Genomic DNA, 21,438 nt, shown 5'->3' on the forward strand with positions numbered 1-21,438 from the left:
AAGAAACCAAAGCAACACCTTGATCTTGGACTTCCAGCCTCCAGTACTGAGAGAAAATCAATTTCTGTTGTTTACGTCCCCCAGTCTGTGGTCTTTTGTTGCGGCAGCCATAGCCAATTGAGACACTAAGGCAGTTAAAAATAAGTATAACATCTTTTAAAAAATTCCATGTGATTTAAGTCAAAAGTTTCAGGACCTAAAAATATAACCTTTTATTCTTTATAGGACCTTATTTCTTGACCGTTCCCTGAAAACTGAGAACTCACCATCAAAACCAATGCGTAAGGCTCAGAATCTCGTAGTGGAACATGCAACAGAGGACTCAAATTATAAACTACAATTATCTGCTGCTAAGAAGTATTTTATATGCTGTTCAATTTAAATTCTAAAAGCCATATTACTGACAGTTAAATGGTAGTTCCCTATGCGGGATGACAGGCTTTAGAATGTGACTTCTCCATGCGAGAAGGGAAATTTCTGGCTGCTGGGCCCTGGTTTGGTGCTGAGAAGGTCAGCATTCTTAAGCAGGGAATTTGCATTAGTATCTGGGTGTTACAAGAGCTGCATAAATTACCTATTGCAATGGACAGCTCTTTCAAAGATCCCTGCTGGCAGATGTGGTGAGCTTGGGGAAGACAGAGGGAGGCACTCTATTTTTCTTGTCAATAAACTACATTGTTGTGTTTTACCCCGTACTTTTGTTTTTGAGATGAAGGTTGTCTTCACACATATTTTGTTTTTTGTGATATCTTCCAATTCATCACATGATTTCGAGGCACAGCCTGCTCCATAATACTACATTGAATCTCGCAGATATCAAGGCATTGTGACAAGACTCACTGTTTTTCTGAAATATGAAGAGGCTTCGTAGGCAAGCCTAAAACTACACGTTTTAATAGAAATTTTCTATAGATTGGAATAAATACTACATATTTGGTAGATTTGATAAATAGGCAAATCTTGCCTACTCAACTAAAAAGGTATAAATTTATTTACACAGACTCAGAGATCTTAATAGAAAACTATTTCCTCCCTTATATTACTGATGTGCATCTCCAATTATGGGGATTTTTCTCAAGAAAAATCTCATTTGGAATCAGTGTTAAAACTGGCTCTTCTCCAAGATGAAATCATGAACTTGGCAAAATCAGTTTTTCCCGCTCCCCCACATCTCCTGCATGTTGTTCACAGTGTGGTGTCCGTTCATTTGGGCAGTCCCCTGGGCTTCCGACTTTTGGTGACTCTTTCCTGCACTAAGATTTATCTGTAAGATATCCTATTCCCTCTGTGCTCTGTGGATTTCTAGTGAATAACGATTCTTGCTAATATGTTAGTGCCCTATGATGGATTTTCAGCCTTTCTAGGCATCGTCTTCGTTGTCGTACTCTTCTGGTAACAATGCTGCAGGATAGATCGGAGATATGAGTAGAAGTAATCTGACTTTATGGTAGATGAGGGAGGGGGCGATATTCCCTCCCAGAATGGAGCTTCTGTTTCCTCCAAAATTCTATTTCTTATAAAGCTATCTACTCTCCCTACCTTTCTGAAGGCTTTGCTTCAATCAATGTGTACTTCATTCAGGGAAATGGCCTTTAGACATGAAGTATCCTACTTTTGGGTAGAGAGAGTAGCTATACTAACACTGAAATATGCCCTTTTCAGGCTCCATTTTGTAAGTCAGGTACTTGGCCTGTCCATCAGAATTGGTGGAAATATCTGAATCAGATAGGCCCAATCCTAATTTTCAGAATGGGGATGAAGAGTATAGTTGGGCCCTTCAAAACACCTGTGTAAATCAAGCTAGGCTAAGGTATGCTTCCATATCAGCACTCCCCAAATCTTAGTGACTTGTAATAAAGTTGATTTCTCTCTTCTGCATATACTCACAATGGCTGGGCTGGAAGCTGTACTCCAGATCGCCTCCTCTCAGGATCTAGGCTGATGAAGCAGCCCTTGTATCAAATGCTGTCAACCACCAAGCCACAGGAAAAAGAGCTCTGGAAGGCCTCACACCGGCAGTTCAGTGCTTAGCCCAGAAGTGACATATGTTACTCCTGCTCACAACTCACTGGCCAGAACTCATCACAGGGCTCATCCAGCCACAGGGGACTTGGAAATGCCATTCCCATTTTCTTGTCACTGAAAGAGAGAAAAACGGGACGTATTTGGCCAACAGCATGAATGACAACCACAGTACCTGAAAGGTCTCTTTTACTTTGGAATTTTGTAAGGACAAAGCATTAGCTGAAATTAAGTGGATGCGTATAATGAGATAACTGTATTCATGTCACTAGATAAGTAAGTTAGTCATAAACAAATGCGAAATGCGTAGCAAATGATAAATAACTCCAACCAACAATGGCCAGAGAAGCTTCTCTCTCCTAGGCCTTGTTTAGATCATCTTATTTTGTGTTCTGCTTTGGTATTCTGGGCTACTCTATGTCAACTGTCATTTTTTATCAGAGTTGATGTATTAATTACAAAGAGTTCCTGGATTTGGCCTCCAAATGGTAAAACTTTAATTTTTGATGCATGGAAACTTTCTGCCTTAATTATATAGATTTCATTAAGTGCATTTATATTGCTATGGTTATTTTCTATTTTTTTTTTTGGTGAGGAAGGTTGGTCCTGATCTAACATCTATTGCCTATCTTCCTCTTTTTGCTTGAGGAAGACTGGCTCTGAGCTAACATTTGTGCTAATCTTCCTCTATTTTGTATGTGGGATGCCACCACAGCATGGCTTGATGAGTGGTATGTAGGTGCATTCCTGGGATTCAAACCCACTAACCCTGGGCTGCCAAAGTGGAGTGCACGAACTTAACCACTATGCCACTGGGCAGGCCCCAGGTTATTTTCCTTTGTATGTTACACAATAAAAATCTGTGATTCATAGGAAATGTAGGGGGTTCCTCCATATGAATATGTTCTGAAGTGTGTCCCCTGTCTGTGAATATCTGCTGCAGAAAAAGTTATAAATAGGTACGACTAAACTGCATGAAATTGCCATTTTTGTAGGTCAAACAGTTGAATATTGTCCATTTCATATGTTTCCTCTTAATAAATACCTCTACGGTTTTAAATTAGAAAAATTTTTTCAAGAATGGCTATTGCTTTGAGTCCTTCTCATTTAATTGTGATCCCTGGTAGAGGTCAATAATGTGGATTTTGAATTCACACATTCCCAAACTTCTGCCAAGGTTCTCCTTTTCTCAGTTACAGGGCCTTGTGTAGACTCTCTGGCTTTCAGTTTCCTTGTGGCCATAAAAATATTACCAACCTCACAGGGATATTGTGTGAACAGAATGCGATTGTATATGTAATACATGTATCACTGTTGCTGGCATCTGTCAAATGCCCCATACAGTAGTTTTATACATTATTTCTTCTCACTTGTGAGTGCTGTTGACTGCCACAGATGCATTAAAAATTACCTCTTTATAAAGAAATTCTGACTAGCTAGAGCTTTCCTGATCGACAGTCCCATGTCTTCTGTGTGTGTACTGCAAGGGCACTTGCTCCTACCAGAATGGGAGAGCTGATGCATAGACATGCCCTCCTGGGCCCCTTCACAGCCTCCCCACCATGGCACGTGCCTCTCAGTTCACCCCAGAGGAAGGAAAAACCTAGAAGAGAGGCTAGGCTGGAATTTAGGAACTCTTGCGTTTCCATAGTAACCTTGATGCTACCCAGGAGAGACACAGGGCAAAGGCAAGTAGAGGTGCGAGGCCCCCTCAGAACAAAGGGTAGCCTAACTTTCCATGCTCATGCTTGCATGCGCTCCCTCTTGAGCCTGTTTTGGAGGTACTGAGTCAGGAATGAGCTAGAAGAATTCTTCAACTCCTCTATTTCTCTTCCTTAAGCAAGACCTTGCATAGAACGAGTCAGTTAATGAGCAGACAAGAGGGCCAGCGTGGATTGCCAATCATCAGGAGAATCTAGTGTCTATTTCCACTCTTTCCTCCCTCCCACCACCAAATACATGTTTGGTAAGAATTCAGTGTTATTATAAATAAAGTTCATTCCTATAAAGATTGGCATTCACCAAATTGAGAAAGAACACTAAGAGAATTTTAAATTAATATTAATAGTAAGAAAACATCAGGACAATTCAATTTACTCTTCTCTAATAGGTAACTAGAGACAACACACAGAGCTGGTGGAACATCCATTCTAATTTTGTCTATCCTAATCGTGTTTGCTCAGAATAAAACTCATAGCCACATGATGTGAGATAAATAGGATGTATCCTCAATGCCTGTTTAAGACACTGCATTTCATATAGTTACAAACTTATGGCCCACAGAGGGGGAATTATTTTCAAATTCTCAAATTTATTAAGAAAATTTACAGATTATTATATTAATTTATCTTTCATTTACTTAATTCCTTTCCTAAAGAAGTTGTAAGTGCCATGTGAATAAGGTCTCAGGCCTTAAAACACCCATCTGAGATAGGAAAGAGTTCGACGTATAAATTTATGTGTTATCTAAGTCATCTCAGAAATGGAAACAAGAAACCTAAAAGTCAGTGATCTTACAGGCTTTATTATAAACATTTACCAGAATTTTTCAATAGCTCATAAACATTAAGAGTCTTGGAAAATTAGTGTTCATTTTTTTGAATTTTGTTGAATGTTAGCATATTCAATAGAAATTGACCAATGCTGTAGAAATCGATGATGAAGTTTGCTTTATGTGTGAGAATCAGCTATCTCCCTACACACTCAAAGTCACCAGGTGCCTCTTCACTACTGCGCTGGGCTTCTTGACTCTACACTACTATCGGGGCAGGGGCCACTCACGGGGGTCTGTGAGCCCATGTGTAATCAACAGCCCAGTGTGTTATGGTGGAGCCTATCCTCCCACCAGGGCCAGGCCAGACTGGATATAAATAATTAAATGCTAAGCCCTGGAAACCAGTCCTAAGCTAGTAACCCTTCCAGAAGAGAGAGGCCACCATAAGCTCTATCCTCTTTCAGGATTCCTCCTTGGAAGCACACTGATAGAGTCAGGTGATTCACATGATCTTCTTTTCTGCTCATTCAGGAAGAGTCATTGTCTCTCTGCCAGTCTCACTGCAGGAGCTCAATCTATATTAATTGAATGACTGAATGAACTGACATGAAGTATGGGGTGGGTGATGCTGAAAGACTTGCTCTGCAATGATCATATGGCCCTACTGGCACACAAATAATAGAATTTCTGAAGGTTATTACCTTTCTTAGCTGGTGGTCAAGACAATGGCTTTGCAATTGACAGTGCTCCTCTATGTGAGAAAATGACAGTATGTTCTCTGCCAATGTTTATTCTGTTTTGGCATTGAGCAGAACTACAAAATTGGCTCATTCACATAATATTTGGGGTAGTAAAGGTGAGAGAATGGCAGGAACACTCTGCCATTAAGTCATAAACTTTCAAGAACTATGAAAGAATCTGGATTAATAAATAGTGATTTTTAATGACTAGTCTTTATTGTATCTTTCCAAAGCATTTGATTTATTTTCAAAAGCAACAACTACACTTATTTTCATATTCATATTGCAAAGTATCACATATTATTTTTATATTATTTTATTACAATAAAAAATATAATTGGCACAAATAAATTTGGAAAGTGAACACAACTAACTCTTAGTCAACAACAAGAAAAATTCAGCAGATGAGAGTAGAAGTGCACAGGCACACTAGAGAGTAGCTGAAAACAGTTGAGAGTACTGGAGGCCTCAGCCAGTTTGTTTTGCAGAGAGAATAAGAGGGTCTGTAAATTTGGCTCATCAGTTAAACAGAAGTGGATTAAGACAGCTTCCCCTGTACTGCCGTCCCAGTGCCCACAGTGGCTTTCATTCCTCTTGCATCCACTAGTTCAGCCACATACCCATTTGGGTGAGCAGTGCAGGATAGGGTGCTGAGAGACCAAAGAAAAGACCTGGAGACAGTGAATGAGACATATGGATTTATTGGGAGTTACTTACAGGGAAGGTCCAATGGCGGCTGGCTGGACAGCAATATGCACCTGCTACAGTCCCCTGAGAGAGGCTTGCTTAAGTAGGCAGAGGAACAAAGGCTGCATGCTTGCCAAGGGGCACTGTCCCTGTATGACCTGCATTCCAAGGACCAGAACCCCTCTTCACCCTGAGGGCCTCTGTGTTCCCTCAGACCATGAGGGTCTCTGTGCTAAGTCTCCCAAAAGACAGCAGCTGGGTTGGCCAAGCCCAGGACTGTTATCATCGTGAGCACTGGCACCTAGCCCAGACAGGAACCTCAAAGATGCATGCTTTTTAAAGGGGCACGCCAGCTAATGCCCCTACACCACTTTTATTCCTTTTTGAGTCTTTGGTCCATTTGTACCTCTCTGCCTCCTTATTTACAGAGCATGGCATATAATGGTTGCTCAAGGGTGTCAATTAATGGATGTTGGAGACCAACCCATCACAGGCTGTCAGTTATGATCCTTGGATACTCGATGCCTCTTCTATGATTTTTCTTTCTTGCTATTGCCATACCTGGAGCTCTTTGGATAATTTAATGCACCACTATATTATGAATTTAATTAAAGTGTGTCTGTGACATATGGGTGCATTGCTTTGGTGTTTCTAACTCTAGGTGACACAAAATTTTCAAGAACCAGTGGCATTAGAAGTTTCATTTCTCCCTGTTAAATAAGGAAGTCCTCTAGCTTTTCTTTCTGTCCTTTCACCACACTTCTAAAGGCAAACTATGATTTAAGTTATAAAACCCAGGAGTAAATAGAACATCTGAAAGAACTCTTGACTAATTCTGAGAATAATTAAAGTTATCTCTTTATGCCTATTGACCAGATTGCTCACATATCTCAGTCAATATTACATTAGTTTGATTTTATACATGTTGCTTCAACTGGCATATTAAACAAAACTAAGCAATGATGCATTCAAAATGCAACTTTATTGTTTAAATGCATTAAGCAGGGTTTATTTTAGCCTGCCTGAGAAAGGAAACTTGGTCAGGAACCCAGGCTTTTGTGCTCATTCTTAAGTAATGGACAGTCGTATAGTCACTTAAAGCCCCCCAAACGGTCTTAATTCAATAACTACAATATCCAGTCTGAGATATTATTCAAATCAATAAACTTTATTTAGCACTAAAGTTAAAATCTTTTTCCCTTCTTTAACTTGGAGTTGCTTCAGGCTGGAAGCCTGCAGTGTAGAAGCGGGGCAGGATAGAGTTTTCTCCATTTTTCTACCTTGGACTTCTTCCCTCAACCCCACTTACTAGCCAATTCCTGACCCCTGTAGAGGGAGAAGGGGGGAGGGTGAGGATGTTGAGTTGTAGGAGAATAGAAAAGGTCTCATTCACATTGGTACTGTCGTAAGCTGGCTTCATGCTCTCTGGGCCTGGCTGATGAGGAAGATTAACTCTTTCTCCCAAGAGATGTTTCTGTTGTCTCTTCAGAGGTTCCCTGGTCCCTTCCCCTGATGGTATTTTTCATCACATGTGCAGATGCCTCTCTGTTTCAGGCTGCCACTTGCAACTCCTCTACAGCCCCTAAGAATTCTGAACTCCACTCCAGTTCCTTGCTAGTAGCAACCCTCCACTCCTCTGTGTGTCTCTTTAGGCCAGAGTGTAAGATGACGCCACAGTAACTGTCTCCCATGTGACTCATATCTGGTCCACAGGAAACACTGAGGTACCTGTTGGCCCAGCAAACTCTGGAAATTCAGGCTGTTCCCAACGAAGCCATCTCTAGCCCTGTTGACACAGGGCTGTTTTAACTTCCTTAGACATCAATCTTTGTGTCTCCCAACTCCTAACACATTTCAAAGTTCTCCAAGTCATCCCATAGAAGCCTGTCTCGTGAAGCTTGAGATGATGCAGCTAAAAACCCAGCCCCCGGTCGTAGAGGACTCACAGAGTGACACTAGCTCTCTCAGAGAAACGTCATCATCAAATTTTCTCCCCTTTTCAAACACTGTCTCTATTTTTATCTCTGGTTTGGTTGGGGATCCGTGAGGCCTAGAAGTTGTTCTCCACCATTTTCTTTGTAAACCCTGCAGATGAGGGTTAGTCTCACACTAACATTGGCTTCTACTGACACGTCAGTCAAAACTGAGAGAGAACGAGCCCCATCCTAACATCCTGTCCATCATTTCCATACCATGCTCCTAGTTCAGGTCAAAGCTGACCACCACCTCTAAACAGATGAAGAAACTGAGGCCAAAAAAACTGCTTAAGAAATATACAAGTCAAAGCTCATCTAGAATCTAAGTGGTCTTCTAATAGTCAATTTTACTTGATTCGTACAATTCCGCCTATGAAAATCCTGCTAATCATTGAATAATCCTTGAAGCTGGCCTAGAGGAAGCATTAGTTGTTTTCATAGATGAAAGGTGTAGCTCCAAAGACAGAGACACTAAAGGTTGGAGGTGACCCTTGGTCAGAGATTCCTGTGTCCTCAAGGGTTGGGATTACTTATTGGATACTTATACTTTTCTTGGTTTGATTCCTCACCCAGAACCCTGAGAATAACTCTTCATTAGGAAGCCCAACGGGCTGACACATCGATTCTCTCCTTCCCCTCTGGAATTACACGCACAATCTCACATATAAATATGTTGGTACAGGTTAATAAAGACATTATTAAGAGAGGAAAACCAATGTATATCAAGTATTAGACCACGGAAAGATCACAGCAGTCCCAAATCCTACAATGCTCAATACAGAATTCCCCAAATGTCATTTTCAATTTCTGGATAAAGGATGTTTTCCTACTGGGACCTCCTGTCACCTCTGCTGTGTTCTGTTGGCATGAGCTGCTGCCGTGTGCTTGGTTATTTGCCTCCTCTTGGCAAAATTGTTCCCACATGGTCTACCCCTGCCCCCACACACGTTCTCTGCCCCCACAAGGATGCTCTGGCCCACTCACTTCCCCCTTCCGGAGGCTGATCTCATGCTGACGTAGTTCTTGGCTTGCTCCTCTGGATCCAGTGACCTTTATTACCCACCTGTTCTGAGGAAGGCACTGAACTGGACAAGACTCTTCTGGTTGCAAATGATAGAAAGTCCATTTGAACTAGGCAGGGAAAAGGTGAGTTTACTGGCCCAGATTCAGGATGGGTAGGAGTATAATTAGTGCCACAGGAGCCATGGGCCCATTCCACCAGGACTCTGTCCCACTGCCCCTTATCCCTGTCTATCTGGCTTCATTCCTTCCATCTGCAAACTTTCTTCTTCCATGTACAAGAGATATGGTCATGACCAAGAACACTTCCTCACAGATTTCCAGAGAGGAAGGGCCCCCATCTCTCTCAATCTAGGAATGAACAGAAAGCTCTGGAGAAGGATTTTGGCCCACAGAGTATAAGCTCATCTCCTGGGCCAATCACTGAGGCCAGGGAGGCAGCATCAAGGCAGCTTCTGCTGTGGGAAAGGGAGAAGATGAGGGGCAGTGCTTCCAGGAAGATGGAGGTGAGCCAGGAAGTGCCAACAGCAGATGTCCACCAAAGGCACGATGCCAAGCATGACATTAATGAAAGGGAAGCCTAACATTCTCCTGACTTAGGTAATAATCACAAGCAATCTCATTTAACAAACTTTCACTTTTATATTGATCTGTCAAGAGAAAGAACTCTCTTTCCTTGAGTCCATCTGCCACCTGGATAAAGGGGTGGGGACCACGCCCAAGGGACAAAAATTATATCTTTCAGAACTCCTTAAGTTGTGACTTGGAAAGAGTTAGGAAAGTTAGATAAAGAGTGATAGTGTAAGTCAGAGCATTGCTGGGATCTCAATATTCTCCTAATACAGTATTCAATTTTATTTGATTTATCAATTTTTCTTCCTATAAAAATCCTGCTAACCTTTGAAGAGTCCTTGAAAACAGCACAAAGAAAGAACTAGCTGTTGATGGAAACTGGAAATATAGATCTTCAAGAAGCTACATTGAAGGTCAGAGGTGGCTCCGTGTCAAGGATTCTGTGGTACGTTGGCTCTCATGTCTTTGTGGGGAGTTTAGACCTTGCTTTGGTCCCGGCCTCGGGCCTCCCCATCTTGTGACATTAGGCTATTGGGGCATCCCCTAAGGGCCACAGACTGGTTAATTAGGATTCCAAGCCTCTGATTATTCCTCAGTTTGTACCTTTATGGGTTTATGACATACTATATAACTGAAGCAAATTACAGAATTCCAATTGTATCTAATTTCACGTTTACAATTTTAAAAATCAAATATTACTTCCCTAGAAGTAAATGTCGTTTTTATTATCAATTTTAAATTACATAATTAACATATCCAACTGCTTCCTCCCGGAATTCATCTTCTTCTTCCTGGGGTACGTCCTCTAGTAATTCTTAAGAAGAGATCTACAGGCAATAAGCTTTCTGAGGACGTGTATGTCTGAAGATGTATTACTCTGCCCCCATATTTGAGTGACAGTTTCGCTGCGTATAGAATTAGAGAATCAAGGCCATTTTTCCTCAGCTCTTTGAAGATGATGCTCCAATACTCCATTACGTCCAATGACACTGGTGGTGGGTATGATGTCAATATGATCCCAATTTTTGGTAGGTGTTCTGATTTTTTTTCTCTCTCCTAGCTTTAGAATTTCTCATTTGGGCTTGACTTAACTATGAAATGTCTAGAATTGGGTTTTATTACCACTATTGTTATGTTTATTCCTTGGTGAGCCCTTTCAGTTTTAGTACTTAGGTCTTTCTTCAGGTCTAGAATTTTTGTGGCTTTTATGTCACCAAGTATTGATTCCTCTGCCTTCTCCATATTCTCTCGATTTGGACCACTAATGGATTGACGTTGATTTCCAGTCCCGTTCTTCACGTTTTGCTTTGTTTTTTAACTTTTCATTTGTGGTGTTCTTTTTCTTTTTCCCTTTGTGCCACATTCTGGGCTAATCTCTTGGTGTGGTTTCTCAGATCACAAACAGAATTGTGTTCATCCTGCTATTTGGCCCATTTTTGAGTTTTTTTAAATTTCAAAAGGTCTATTTATTTCATTTCCCTAATATTGAATTGGTTCTTTTCCTTAATTACTCATCCTAGTTTTTCGAATGTGGTGTTTTTCCTTATCTCCCTGATGGTATAAAGTAAGCCCATGTGATAGTCTTAGACTACTTCCACTAGTGTAAATTCTTTTGTTTGTCCAGTTTCTGGTATTTTGAGGAAGTCACCCTTTTAAGGTATTGGTGTTCCTCAAATTTTGAGAATACTTTCATCTTTCTTATGAGTTTGTTTTGGTAGCTGAACTTCTCTATTAGGTTTTCTGTTAACTCTCTTTGCATTGCCTGGTGGGGGAAGGGAGCTGCTGCTGTGGTTTGCTCTGTTTCCAGGGAGTGGGGGAGGACTGAGCCATGGCGCTTGGGGAGGTAGACATGTACCTGATTCCTCCAGGGCTTTGGAAACACCTGGGGGAACTGCCTTGTCACTCTCTCCCAAGCTCCACTGCTCCCAGGTAGAGACAGACATTTCTGGTGTGTGTGTGTGCATGTGTGTGTGTGTGCATGTGCAGGGGTCAATCTCTTTGGCTGCTCCTACTCTGGTACCCTTCCTAACTGCCTCTGATCTTCTTTCTTGTGAAGGACTTCTTTGGGTGCTACTCCTGTACATGTTCTGAGAAGTGATTTTCCAATTTCATCTTAAACCATGTGCTTTTCATTTTTCAAGCTTTCATTAGTTTCTTGTCAAGTAAAAGTTCCCCTGATGTTTTAGATGCCTGTATATATTTTAATATGTATTTTTAATTATTTATGTGGATTTTATGTGGGAGTAGTGTGTACTAGTTCAACATTCTACCATTTTGAGACCAGAACTTTATTCTTTTTTTTTAAGCAAGCATTTATTGAGTCAACTATGTGTCAAACACGGCTAGGCATGGAGGTCAGAATAGTGCCCCAGAAGCTCTTTCCCTTTCCTCATAGAGCTTTTTTTCTGCCACTTTGGTGCAAAATTCCAATTGGAAGGCAAAAAAAGAAAAATTCTTGGATTTAGGGAATACTCAGTAATCAGTGTCAAAAGTCAGATCAACTATATTAAGCCAAGTACAGTGTCAAGAAAATAGACAAGACATGAGATACAGGCAAGAAAAGTGTTCTTTGGTGTCTTCATAACCTTCTATGTATAGGGTGGCCATATGTCCCAATCTGTCTGTGATGGTCCCTGTTTATGCCTGCTGTCCTGGTGTAATTATCAACATCTCTTTCACTCTCAGAAGTGTCCTGCTTTGGACTATAAATTATATGGTCACCCTATTAAGACATTATGTGAAGAAAATCAAGGAGTGAGCATCTTCTGTTAATGATAATATTTGCAGGAGTGAAGGGTGTAAAGAGAAGAAGTAGCAAATCACCATTCATTCATTCATTCCTTCCTTCACTTCTTCATTCATTCAAAAAGGTTTACTGAGGTTCTACCATGTGCCAGGCCCTGTGTCAAGTGCTAGATAGACAATGATGAACAACACAGACATGGACCTTTCCCTGAAAAATGATTAGCAAACTAACAAATCTATTTCTCAGATACAAACCAAAGATGAATTATGTCATCTCTCAACCTTTTTTTCTAGTTCAGGGGCTTGATAAAACATGGTAAACTCTCTGTCTCCTCAATCATACACTGACAGAAAAGTATTGTTAGCATATCAAAAGCACATCATTGCTTAAAAAGAAAGATGAAATGCTTGTCTATCCAACAAGAACAAAGCAGGGGGCTGTGCCGTTCATAATGGATTTGAAGTCAGTGGATGGCCAGTTTGGATAATTAAGCAAACAAAACATACCACTGGAAGAATTATCTAGATTGATGATTAGCATGGTTTTGAATTCAAAGGATAATTCCACCACTCTCTCCTTCACTACGTACTGAGATAATGTATGTAACAGATCGATCACTCCCAATTTTCTGCTCATTATGCTCAACCTCTCTTCATTAAATTCCCCACTCAGCATGCACATTGCCGCAAAATCAAAAGCAAAAAGCAAGTTGCAACCTGCAGCCACTATTACGCTATTTTTAAAAAAATGCAATTCCTTTGAAGGGTTTGACTACCAAGGGCTCCTTTTGTTATTTCATTCAGACAAAATTCTGCAAGGAATTTCCCTCTCATTTCCTAGAGATCCCTATTCCTAGAAAGTCTCTTTGTAACCCCAGGGGAACTTTGAAAATGTCAGGAGCTTCTTAAATGGTGTGAAACCCACTTACAGCTTATTTCTTCTAAGCTTTGATGTGGAAATAGCAGAATGGGTATTTTTTTTTAAATCCAGTGGCAATAGGAATGCCTCATTTGTGATATTATCCATAGTCAATTAACCCCCGGTGAGAGGACACTGCTGCAGCCTCTGGAGACTGTGGTTCCATCCCAAGTGGTGATTTTTTTCCTCTGTGGATTGATTACAGCCCTCGTCTTGGTCCCAGATTTTCATAGATGGGATTACAAGATGCGAAGGACAGGTGAATGCGGAAGAGTCAATGCAAATCTATCTTCATTGCTAGCAAAAGAGCTCAAAATCAATGGCGGCCAAAAAGACTATCAGGGTAAATGTAAATGTCTTGATACTGTCTCTATGAGGATATTAAACAAAGCACGTGTGCTCTCGTGTTTGCACACATAATTATTAAATCCTCAGCTTCTTGCTCTCCACCTTTTAAGCCAGCTCCTCTCCCCTTGTCCCTTTTCTGAGTTAATGGCGTCGTGATGTGCCCTAAGTCACCCAAGCTGAAAATCAGAGTCAATCACACTCTTCCTTCCCCCTCCGTGTCCAATCTTCTTCTGATCTTTCAATTCTAACCCCATAGGTCTCGGACTCTCTATTCCCTTCTCCTGCTGTCCTGCCACTGCTTACGTAGGCCCTGCATGTCCCTCTCAGGCCACTGTGACAGATGTCCTTAAGATCTCCCAGCTTCACTTTATGCCTCTTCTGCTACAGAGATATTCCTAAAATTCTAGTCTGATCACGCGTCTCTCTTTTGCCTAGAAATCTTCAGCGGTAACCTTAGCATGGAGAGCAATGATCTCCCTTCCCAGTCTCATGCCCACCCATGTCTGCCCTACACCTGGGGCATCCTCATGTGTTTGTGTCTCAGACACATCTACTCCTTTAAGGAGTCTGTGACTTTGTACATTTCCTCTCAAAGCCAGAAACACTTTTGCCACTTTTCTTTCTTACAATCTCCTATGCATCCTTCACGGCTCTGCTCAGTTAACCTTCTATGAAGCCATCACTGAGATTCTGTGACAAGAGTTGTTCATTTGCTTTTCTGCATCCATAACTCTTTATAATTAATTTCATTACAGCAAGCATTACACACAACCATAATTATTTGTCTTTTCCAGAAGACAGTGGGAGTCATATTCTTTTTTATTATGCCAGCTCCTTGCAGTGTTTGGCAAATGGTAAACTCCTTAAACATTCACTGAATAAATTATTAAACATTTTTTCGCTAAATAATACAATTTATTAATAAAATCAATAAAAATTTTGTCTAGAAACTATTCCAAGGAGATCTTTTAAAATTATTTTTGCCTTGCTGGGATGTATGTGTATGCGTGCAGATGATTCGTGTAAGTTGCCCCACTGCCTCACGGCATTGAGCAAAAGAACAACCAGGCTACTCTGATAATGCCTACCAAGCCAGGACACGATTCTTTCTGAGAATGAGGGTGGAAGAGCATCAGAGCTAGGGCAGAGCAGAGTCCCTAACTGGGGCTTACCCACGTCAATGTCAGGATGTTCTAGGACCCGACAGCATTACTCCCAGTGACCTGCACGTGTTTGACACACCTATGCAGAGGAATTTGAGCAGAAGCCAACTCATTAATATCTGAAAATAATGCCTCTGGAAAGAGCTATCCCCTGCTGAAAGAGTTGTCAGGGAGTCAAAGATTTCCTGGAGGGGACTATGGATCTCCAAAGTGGATGCCATGGCTTGCATGTGGAGGTTGCCTCAGCCGCCCCCCATCCTACCCACACGCCTGGCCAGACACACCACCAGCCTTGTCAGCCTGAGTCCAACCAGCAAACATGGCCGGCTGGAGTCTGGTCAACCCCATGGGTCCCTTAAGAGTTCTTTGCCACGCACTTGAGTTTCTAGGTCTCCTGGCTAATCTGTGGGGCCTAGATAACAAAAAGAATTGGAAGTACTGCCTCCTTTCGGTTTGACTTTGAATGCCTTCAAAGTCAGAGAGATATTTGCCCAACAAATTACATCTTGGCAAGTAGCACAGTACAGTGCTATAGTTCTCAAAGTTCACTGAGCCTGGATCTCTTTCTTCAAATGAAAGTTTAAGCCTAAGCCCCACACATAAAATAAACAAAGCAAGAACTACTCTAGTTAAAGCAGGAGTAGGGGCCTTAGAGTCCTACTTGCTCAGCCTCCCTCTCAAGGGGTCCCAGGATCTCTCAGGAGTCCTCAGAGCGCACTGACAGCCAGGGCGGCTGTGATGGGGTTCCACTCCAGCCCTGTCACTGACCAGCTGCCTCACCTGGGGCCACACCGGCTCCAGCTCTCCCCTGCTCGCTCAGCATCAGTGCTCTCTCGCCTTCTCCACTGGATGATTCTCACCAAAACCACAAACACGCTCTAGCAACTCTCGCTTTCTAACCTCCCTCCCTGACTCCAGCGTACCACCCCCTTCCTCTGCTCCGCTTCACAGCAAGCTCTACACACTTTATTGATTTTTCTCACCACCTGTTGCTTCTGAAATATATTTGACTCCGTCTACTTCTTTCTCTGCTGCCACCACGGCTTTAAGTCAACATCATCTCTTGCCCAGACAATTGCAGGGACCGCCTATCCTGTCTTCCTATTTCCACTCTTGCCTGCCTAATAGCCATTCTTCACAGAGCAGCTGGACAAATATTTTAAAAGCATGAATTTAAAAGCATGATACCTGATGATTAAGATATTTCAGCGGCATCTCAATGTATTTAGAATAAAATCCAAACTCTTTCCCATGATGCACAGAGCCCTGCAGGATCTGCCTTCCTCTTGTTTCTCCAGTGTCAGTTCAGGCCACACTCCACCCAACCCTCAGGGCCTCTGCTCCTGCTGTTTGCTGAGTCTGGAATGTTCTTACCCCATCTGCAGCTACCTGATGCTTCCTCAATGTTTTTTGGTCTCTCTTAAATGTTATCTCATCAGAGAGGCTGGCCTTAACCCTGGAATAGAGTTTTGTTCTCATTTTTCTTTTTCTCATTTGCCCTGTTTATTCCCTTGACAGTACGTACCACAGCCTACAATTGTCTTGTTACCATATTTGTGTATATGTTTGTCTGTCCCTCCCATGGGGATTTAAGCTGCGCTAGGGTCAGAACACGTCTTTCTTGTGCATGCACACGGTCCAGCGCCTGGCACAGGACCTCGTACACAGGCTAAATGTTTGTTTATTATCATTGCAAAGATACAGTCCATTTAGGGTGTCAGAAACGGTCTAAAATTAGATTATAGTGACGGATATACAACTCTGAATATACTAAACACCATTGAACTGTACATTTTAAATGGGTGAATTGTATGGTGTGTAAATTGTATCTCAATAAAGTTATTTTAAAAAACTAAGTTACTTTACCTTTTTAAGCCTTAGTTTCCATATTTGCAAAACTGAACAACACCTGAGAGAGAAGACAGGATTAATCTAATTTTTATAATTTTCTGTTCATTTGACCATAACCATTCTAGATATCCTTCCGCTGTTGCAACTCCCATGTATGAGCCCCTGGAAATCACCTTGACTCTCAAATATCAAAACAAATACCACACTGACTTTGCTTCAGTGGTGACAGGTTACTGCCAATCTACTGAAGTAGAACCTAGAGGCTAAGAAAGAAAGAAAAAAAGGAAAGGAAAGAAGGAAAAGAAGAAAGAAAGATACTCCTGTAAACTTAAAATGTGCTCCCCAAATTCCTATGTTGGAAACTAACCCTCAGTGTGATGGTGTTTGGAGGTGGGGCCTTTGGGAGGCGATTAAGTCATGGGGGTGGAGGCCTCATGAATTGGATTAGCGCCCTTATAATCCTGACGCAAGGATTCGAGTGCAGGTTGTTTGTTGGGGAGGTGATCTCAGGGAGCACGGTGCATTAATGGAGAAGTGAGACAGGGACAGAAGGAAGCCAGCACAAAGAAGTGAGGGGGGACTGCTGGGGAGGATGTGGCTCAGTTCTGCAGGAGCACAACACACCTCAGCAATGCCCCAGAGAGGCGCATTTATCCACCACCTCCCAGCTGTCATGGCTTGAGGGTTGCTCTCATGGGCGTTTGCTCCCCAGCGTTTGGGCCTGTCCTACATGGGCCAAGCACATTCCTGTAAGGAAGAGGCATAGGACCCCATGGGGCTGTGGTCAGACACTGATGGGGTCTTCTGTGCTCCAGATGTAATCTCCCAGCACACACCAGCCCAGAGGCAGCATTCAGGAGCAGCTGCCCCCCTCCATGATGCTTGGTGGTCAGCAGCGGGTGGGCAGACCTGTGCTGAGTTTCTCTGGACCTTCCTGTCCCTCTTCATAAACCTCTCCTGAAAGCCAAGGCAAATCAGCGTCCTTTAGATCTCGTTAGCACAGAGGACAGTCTTGGTAGCCAAGATGAGCTCTGGATTCCGTGGAGGAAGCTGATGCTCTCACAGAAGGTGGAAATCTGAGAACTCCTGTTCAATCAGTTACAAGACTCACCCTGCTGTCTTTCCTGCCTTACTGTTTGCTACAGCCCCAGGTCAAGTCTAAGTTTCCTTACTCTATGAAGCCCATACCCGCCTGGTGCCTTTCATTCTGCCTTATATATGTGGTCGCAAGCTGCAGGCTTCTCGGGGACATTGTAAACCTATGATAACTCTTCGACAAGATCAGGAAAGTTAAGCAACTTACTGTCGCACATAAACGTGTACATAACTTTTAGAGACTCTTTTGCACTTGCTACTTTAAAATTTCAAGTTAAAGCGACGTTAGACACTGCAGTGAAAATGACCCGGTGATATATTATCGCCTCGAAGCCTCCCCTCATAAAATTAATGCTGCAAATGTTACCTTTGTGTACACTCAGAATTTCCTGTTAGCTCTGTTCCGTTTTGATCTTTGTAAGGTATTTTAAAGATTACATATGCCTGCCTTTACTGCGTTAAGTGTCAAACGTAATAAAATTCTAGCCTGTTGCTGCTTCCTTATCTCCCTCTCTTATCCTTCTCACGCTCCCTGCCTGCCCTGCAGAAGTTACCACTGTGGCGATCGGGACCCTGAGAGCTCGAGCCTTACTTGTTTGGAAAGCGCCCTTCAGTCTCAGCAGGAACCCACGTCGGGGCTGAGGAAGGACTCTGGTGCCACTTCAGCTCACAACTCAGGGTGGAGTGAGCTGGCCCCATCTTCCCCAGCAATGACAGTGATCTCACAACCAATCCTCAGCTCTGGAAGACAGCATGCCTCCAACTTTCTAGTTTTACATCGTATTTCTTGATTCTTTAGCCTATCTAGCCAATCCCAGTGTACAAGGTGGAAAGTCAGTCACACACGTCGCAACCACGTGAGGCCCTCACATAAGCATGTCCCAAATCTTCCTGTTGGGGCTTTGTTCATGCCCAGCTCTGCCAGGAATACCTTACTCTGCTTGTCTTGTCCTTATTTAGCAAGCACTGACTGACGTTTGCTGTAGGTCAGCCACATTGCTGGGCCCTGAAGACACATTGGTAAGCCTGGACATTTGGCCTCAAGGAGCTTAAGTCTAGTTAGAGGAGGGAGATGATGAAAGTGAAAGGCATAAGCAAGTAAATAAATGTATGATTAAAAATGGAGGAAATTACTATAAAATGTTTTTTAGGATGTGTTTGGGAAGATACATCTGTGGAGGAGAGAGTGAGGAGACAGCCAAGAACAGGGAAACAGAACAGTAGGTTACCTACGCACGCGGGCCTTATAGACAGCTAGCGTGGGTCCAAACTCCACAGTTACCACTCTCTATATGTGTGATCATGAGTAAGTTACTTGACTTCTCTAATCCTTAATTTTCTCATCTGTAAAATGAAGATAGTAACACCATCTAGCCCTAAAGTTATTGAGAAGATGGAACTAATTTATATAAAACCACTGGCACAAAGAATGCACTCAGTAAATACTAGCTACTAACTACTATTATTAAGCTGAAACTTGATAGCCAAGTAGGGATCAACCATGCTAAGAGTTTGGGGAAAAGCATTCCAAGAAGAGGGAACAGTATGTGCAAACACAATAGAGCTCAGTTTGCTGTAGGACCTATCAAAAGGTGTTTCTAGAATTGCAAGAGTGAGGGGAAATCTGCTATGGGATGGGGTGGGAGGTAACCATCTGGTGGCCATGGGCTTTCTCCAGCAATGCTCAGTTGCATGAGTGCCAGGCAGAAAAGGCAGATGTTAGGTTCACTCAGGGTTGTTTTATTTTCCCTAGAGAAGGTAAAAGAGGGAAAGAGGGCAAGGATGTCGAGAGTATTTGTAATAGAATGGTTCCAATGAAAGATCATGAAATCTAAGCTAGATAGGAGAGAATAAAAGATGTCTGAAACTATTGAACAGCGAGAAAATAGAAAGAATGAATTAGTGGTATCAGTTAGGTAGGAAAATTGTTTCAAAGAAACACTTGAGTAAGTGAACTAAAAACACAGGAGGATAATGTAGGAAAGCAGGGTTTCTAGATTCATCATGAGGTAATTTAATCTCCGGGGGTGACAAAATCCAGGGTGCGACTCTGGGATCCTATGGCTGAGGTGGAATGGTAGTCAACGTAATTGGTGGGGAGGAGGTCAAAGAACAAAGGGGCAGAGTATTGAATGACTTATCCACGTGCAACCCTGCCACTAGCCAATGGGCTAGTTAGAAACTTGCCCCTCTTCCTAAAGAAACTTTCTCATTATCTGCCAGAATTTGTCAAAATAACTATACAAATCAATAGTAGAGACAATGGAGTCGGTCCCCAAACTTACTCAAGTCTAAGTGAAAGCCCTGTCTGTATATGTGTTGAATCCAGCAAGAATGATAGGTGCTCAGGGTGAAGAGGAAGAAGATGCTCCAGGAACCAAGGTCAGGAGTGATTAAAAGACAGTGACTGGAGGCTGTTGGTTGACAGTGACAAAGACGGGGAGAGGGTGGAAAGTGCAGCGACATAAACCTCAGAGGAACAGAGCTTTTACAAGATGGAGGAGTACTAACGGTCTAGAATTAGCAAGAACGGGATGCCGGAGGAGCAGCCCAAGCCTACCTCCTCACGTTGATGTGTTTGAGATTTGTGAAACAAGCAGGCTCTGCCTGAAAGAGCCGTGGGAGATGGTAGTGTCTCTTCCTTTGCTAAGATTTAGTTCAAATATTTTCTCCATCATGAAGTATTTCCTGATATTCTCACCTGAAAATAATTCCTTCCTTCCCTGAAATCTCTAGCAACTAATTTGTGCCCCCTTTTATCTCCAGATTATTCTCTGTTTTAACTGTAGGTCATTTGGGGAGATTTTTATCCGCCTGAGCAGAATGTTTGCCCTTGAAGAGTGGAGCTCTGTCTGGTACATCTTTGCATCTACTATAACACCGTGTCTTCATTTATTTAGTTGTGGTGAGGACTTAATAAATATTGAATGAATGAATAAATATTATTTTCTCTTTTTGCTCCCAAATCTCAGTGGAAAGAATTGGTCATGTTGATGAACTAAGTATATCTATGTTGTATCTAGAGTTACAGTAAATTGTGAACTTTGAGTTTCGCAATCTGGGTACGAGGCACCATGTGAATTGTATTTAATGGTAACGTCTGTCTTTGTCTCTCCTTAGTATGATGGAGTTTTCCCTTCTATTGTAGTTTTTGAGTGGCACCAACAGTTCTATGCTATTAATCATAACAACTTTATTAGAAAGAATATCTTTTACAGCTTGCATTTTTATTTAAACAATAAAAGAAAAATCCCATGCTGTGATTTGAAACAGCTATTATAAACAACAATCATATTATGAATCCAATTTTCCTTTATTTAAGTTTTTAAAGTATTTTTATAGTTTGGAGTTAGAAATCTCCTATGTGATTGTTTCTTCATTAATTCAGTTATATATTTTAAATTCATAATAATATGCTTCAGCCCAGTAAGAGTGAAAACTGTGAGGTTCGTCTCTATGTTGAGGACTGTAGAATATAAAAAGAAACATTTCAGGATGCCAGGATAGAGAATTTAATTGCTTTAATACCCAGTTTGGTAAGTTAGTCCTTTATTGAATATGACAGAGTACATCTTTACCCTGGAACATTAACGAAAGACCATTTAAAAGTTTCGTCTTCCATCTCTTAAGAGATATAATCCTGTGCCTAAAATTTACTTTTTAAATCTGTCCTGTCTTTTCAACAAATGGTGTTGGAAAAACTGGACATATATATGCAAAAAGGATGAATCTAGACACAGACATTACACCTTTCACAAAAATTAATTCAAAATGAATCATAGGCCTACGTGTAAAATGCAAAACT

This window comes from Equus quagga, chromosome 11 (genome assembly GCF_021613505.1).
Source record: "Equus quagga isolate Etosha38 chromosome 11, UCLA_HA_Equagga_1.0, whole genome shotgun sequence".
In the NCBI taxonomy this organism is placed as follows: Eukaryota; Metazoa; Chordata; class Mammalia; order Perissodactyla; family Equidae; genus Equus; species Equus quagga.